This window comes from Gavialis gangeticus, unplaced genomic scaffold (assembly GCF_001723915.1).
Source record: "Gavialis gangeticus isolate Ggan-Ray unplaced genomic scaffold, GavGan_comp1, whole genome shotgun sequence".
Lineage (NCBI taxonomy): Eukaryota > Metazoa > Chordata > Crocodylia > Gavialidae > Gavialis > Gavialis gangeticus.
Window position 1 is genome coordinate 42,078,312 of NW_017728994.1, and position 5,376 is coordinate 42,083,687.

General features: G+C 40.0%; 1 protein-coding gene across 13 annotated transcripts in view; it reads left to right on the forward strand.

Annotated features, from left to right (window-relative positions):
* The window catches only part of DNTT (DNA nucleotidylexotransferase), a 464,208-nt gene that overhangs the window by 59,649 nt on the left and 399,183 nt on the right, over positions 1–5,376 (forward strand). For 2 of the 13 annotated variants that reach the window (XM_019502665.1, XM_019502666.1), the window contains exon 2: positions 400–497. The exons of the other annotated variants lie outside the window; for them this stretch is intronic. The gene's annotated coding sequence lies outside the window, so the exon portion shown is untranslated. The remainder of the gene's footprint in view (positions 1–399; positions 498–5,376) is intronic. 13 annotated transcript variants of the gene reach the window in all.

The following is a 5,376-nucleotide window of genomic DNA, read 5'->3' on the forward strand; positions in this document are numbered from 1 at the left end:
CCCAGAACTGGATGCAGTACTCCAGCTGCAGCCTGACCAGTGCTGCATAGAGGGGGAGTATCACCTCCTTGGACCTGCTGGAGATGCAAGATCCTTTTCTGCCTCTGTGCTGACAAGAGGGGAGTTCCCTAACCTGTAGGTATGGTGCTGGTTGTTCCTCCCCAGGTGCATCACTTTGCACTTGTTGGTGTTGAATCCTATCCTATTCTCATCCACCCATCCTTGTAACCTGTCTAGGTCCGATTGCAGCCTATTCCTCCATTCTATTGTGCCCACATCCCCCCACATCTTAGTGTCATCAGCAAATTTGAACAGGGTGCTTTTTACCCCCTTGTCCAAGTCACTGATGAAGATGTTGAACAATTTCTTGTTAGCATATTTCTTGTTGGTGTCTTACAGTTGCTCTGGACTGGATGCGAGTAGATCTCGGTTCCATTCCAAACACTGATCTGGATTTTGTGTGTGACATGGGTTATGTAGGAGAAAGGGGCACAATGGTAACTGGGTGCCTCTGCAAATCTCCTTGTTTCTGCACCTCAATTTTCCATTTGCAAGTGAAAGGGTGATAATATTTTCTTCCCCCATAAGCATTACCTTTAATAATTCCTCCTTATTTTTCTGAGGGGACTTAATACTGTGTTGAGGAGTGCCATGAAGAAGCTTATAAATGCACAAATATTTGTGCATCCCCCCTGCATTTGGGCAGGAAAGACTGCTGGAATCTGATGACCGCCAGCAAGATGGGCATCAGGACACTTTTTGAAGATAGCTAGGGTGGATGACTGTATCACCTCTGGGGGGAGCCTGTTCCAAGCCTTCGGCACTTGACTTGTAAAGAAGTTTTCCCTTATGTCTAGCCTGAAGTGCTCTTCAGTCAGTTTGTGCCTATTATTTCAGGTCCTCCCCTGGGGGGCCTTGGTGAATAGATGCTCTCCCAAGCCCTGATGTACGCCCCTGCTATACTTACAGGCTGCCATCAAGTCCCCTCTGAGTCTTCGCTTCTCCAGGCTGAACAGTCCCAAGTCTTTCAGCCTTTGCTCATACGACCTGGTCTCTAGGCCTCTAATTATGTGTGTGGCCCCTCCTTTGGACTCTCTTAAGCTTTGTTGCTGGGTATTGGCTTAGCCTTAAACCCATCTCTTGTTCTTCATAGCTATGATATCTTCTACTACATTGTTCAACTCACTTGTTTTCTGTCAATTTTTATGAACTCATTGTTCAGGTAATGTTATTCTATCCTATAGCCAGTTACATGTCTTTTTGTTCTCTGTGTTATAGAGGTTTGATACATGGGCATAAAAAGTCTTTAAACCATAAAGGGACTTTCTCTTCATATTATCATTTAACTTTCTGAATGTTCTTTTGCCTAGCTATCATAATCAACTTCATGTTGTCTTTCTGATTGACAGTAGCTTTCATCAACTGTCCTATATAGATGTATCTTAGCAATTTCTAATTGTTTCTCATCAACTGATCTTTCCTTCCTTTGAGTGAAAATATGTTTACTCCTCTGCATATTAGCTTGGATTCTACATTTTGTACTAAGTTTTCTTTATCCTGTCATTTTTTGCTCTTAACTGGTGCGGTTAAAATAAAAAATTTTGCAATGCTTGTGACATTCATGTATCCAAAATTCTCTTTGTTCTTTTTAAGGTTATTATTGATGGTGAAATGCTTGGTTGTGATATTTTTTGCATGTGTTTCAGTATAGTTTCCATTTTAATTGAGACTCTTTTGAGTTATTTATCTGAACAGTTTAGTAGAGCTTGCAGTTAAAGCTATTGAACTGCAATTATGCCTTGACATTTTTCAGTGTGAATTTGCAACTATAGTTTATGCCATTTCTTTGCAGGGCAAAAACTCCACCCAAACTACATGCTCAAGTTCTTTGACAGAATATAAGAAAATGTGTGGATTGATTCCCTGAGAACCGTATACAATTGCTTTATAAAATATTAGTTCTCATTTATAAAAGTCTGTCTGGTTATTCAGAAGATATACAAACAATATTAACTGCTGTTGGGTATAATTTATAGTATTATATCCTTATGATGATAGTGTCTCCTGTTTTATTATTTAGATCACATCTCTGTCTCATAATTGTGTAAAGGAGCAACTGTGGATACTTTTAAATAACATTTTGTTTTTTCACTCTTTTGCGGATTGTACAGATAGTATGAGTTCTTAGTAAAACAGCAGTTTCTTTGGGAGTTTGTGTTGATATTTACATAAGGTCTTTCTCTAGTCATGTAACGTCCAATAAGATTTAACCAAATCAATACCTAATTGCTACTTTAACTCACAGTCCCCTTACTGAAAAGCATGTGTAATGCAGGATCTCCATGAATAACCGACATTGTAAGGATTCATGACCATTTTAATATTAGCATAGTTTAATGATGAGTCAATTTGTGTTCTATTAAGACAGTCTCTAATGTAATTTGAGAAATACTAAGTCTTTGGAACTAATTAGCCAACTTCTGCAGTTTATAGTAAGATCCAATTCTCCATTGATAATTCTGGAAATTTGTCCAGCTATGGACTTGACTGTTTGGCCTGTTATAACTAGTAATGGGTAAACCTAAATGTTTACCAAAGGTTCAGTTTAATTAAGAATGTAAAAGAATGGATGCTTATTTAATGTTAATCCAAAGGGGTTGGGTATTGTCTGGTAGGTACGTATGTGTCTGGGTAAAAGAGAAGGTGAATCAAAGGGAGACAATAGGGAAGCATTAGATCCTTCCCAGTGCTTGTTCATGTTGTATGACTCTGGTGTGACAGATGTTAAAGTAAAGGCATGATGGGATCTAATGTGGGATCCCACACATGCATGGCAGGAGGCAAGATTGTGAGATTTTGCATGAGATCACATTGCACCATTTTGCTGGTGCTGGAAGACGCCGATCCTGGCAAGCAGCAAGCTTGGCTCCCAGTGCATGGTGTGTTCCCCAGCTGGAAGCCCTCATCAGCTGAGGGGCCTCCCAGCCTCTGGTGCACACAGGAATCTTGAAAGGCTCCTGTGTGCTCTAAAGACTGAGTGCTGGCCACATGTTCAATTAAAGGCATGATAAGAAACAGTATAATATCTTTGTGGCTTATTCATCATTTTGGCACACTGTTGATTGATTGACTGCATGGCCAGGTCATTATTTAAGACATGAGAGCCTCTGAGAAAAGCATAAAGCAATGGCTGCTTGACATGAGAGTTGGATGCAAGAGGCAAGTAACCGTCTCTTGTTGTTTTTCCATTTGTATGTGGAGGAAGAGGCCTTTGTAGACATTTTGGAATAAATAGGACTGGATCAGACATCTCTAACTTGATCACCAATTTATTCTTCTAATAGACCTGGCCCTGAATTCCGGATAGCCGCTCATGGGATAAAAGAATCCTAATCACTGAGGAACTGAGCTGGCATCTTATAGGCACAGGAATTCTCAAGAGCATTTCTTGTATCTTTTGTTTTGGCCTACACTCTTTGAAAGTACCAAACCCCAGGGCCTCAATGGAATTTTACTGACATTCGGCTCCTTTCTGGAGGTATTTTAATATTTCCATTTTAGCCTCAACTGAATCCAGGAGGTGCAGCAAATTGCAAAAAATTAAGTAAAAATATGAAAATAGTAAATGTAAATGGGTTTATGAAAATTAAACAATGTGTAACTGGGGAAACAGGTCAGCCTTAGACAAGAAGTATACTCTGGGTAGTGAGGCTAAATTCAGCAAGGAGACTAAAGGGCTATGTGTGCAGGTCTTGATCTGAGAAAGTCTGAGCCTTCCATATAGCTCTTCTTGCATGAGTGTACTTTGTGGCCTGGACTGGACAGGCAGCTGACTTGACTGGGCTTGGCAGCAACAGAGCACGCAGGATTGTCTTTGTGCATCATCAACAGGCAGCAGTCAACTTGACAGAGCTGACTTGGAGGAGCAGAGTGGATATAAGGCAGGACAGAGGGGAATGTGGTGAGGCCTGTGGTGAACAGAATAATAACCATTATTTATTTTTAATTTTTAAACTATAAAATCAAAAGTATTAATTAAGCAAAGGGAGAGCTCAGCTTCTGAGGCGATATGAAATGAATTGAGAGTATGTAGTTTATTTTAAGACATACAAAAAAACTAGAACTCTTGGTTCCAAACTGATACCTTTTATTAGACCGACTGGAAAATGGCAAGAAAACTGTCCTTTTCTGCAAGCTTTTGGGATCAAAGTCCCATCATCAGGCTCTGGGAAAAGTGTAGATGGTACCAGATGGCAAAAAGTCACCATAGGTAGGAAATAAACTTCATTTTTGCACAGAGGGAGCTGTAGATGGAAGGCTGTCCCTCTGGGTCCATGAGAGTGTCTTTGTGAGCTGTGTTGAGTAGCTGGACCCAGAGGGATGGCCTTCCATCTTCAGCTCCCTCTGTGCAAAAATGAAGTTTATTTCCTACCTATGGGGATTTTTTGCCATCTGGTACCATGTACACTTTTCCCAGAGCCTGACGATGGGACTTTGATCCCAAAAGCTTGCAGAAAAGGACAGTTTTCTTGCCATTTTCCAGTTGGTTTAATAAAAGGTATCAGTTTGGAACCAAGAGTTCTAGTTTTTTGTATGTCTTTTTGTCTCAGACCAACATGGCTACCAAGTACACCCCTGAAACGTAGCTTATTTTAAAGCACTCATAAAAAAGTGATTGTTTTGAGCTGCATCCTTCTGTTTCTTCCTGTTTCCTGTAAACAGACAAACACAACAAGCAGCCTCTATCATTATGTGTGCTGTGTATTGAGATTAAAAAAATATATTATTTCAGTTATGAAAGCAGCAGTGATTTAACTAAAAACAGAAAATCACAGAGACTGAAAAAGGAGAAGAACAGAGGCTATAGTTTGGATAGATAAAACCATGGCTAAAATACACCATATAAAACTATGTCCGCATGTGTTATACCTGTCAATTGTCCTTGCTGGACTGTCTTGGGAAGAGGGAGGGAGAGGTGAGTTGTGTGGAATTGATTGCTTGGGTTTTGCATGTGCATAGTATCAAGGTTATACTATGAAAATAGAACAATATGGCCTTTAACCTTCCTCACCCTTCAAAACTCCACACATCGTTTTATAATATGTGACATATGGAAAATAAGGGAGAGAGAGATTTGTATGCTCTAACAAGAAAGTTTAAAAGCCATGTAGAAACTCAAACTGCTTTTATTTTGAAAATTCATCTTTTCATGTTTCTCATATGTGATGAGGTGTTGACCGTGTCTTCCAAAACCAGAAACCTCAAAGGAGGAAGCACGACACCCTTAGGTTTTGTTCATATGTCATATACAGGGGACAAAGGTTTATATACCTTTGTCCCCTAAAGGTAAGCGTGTGTTCTCTTCTAGGTTGGCGG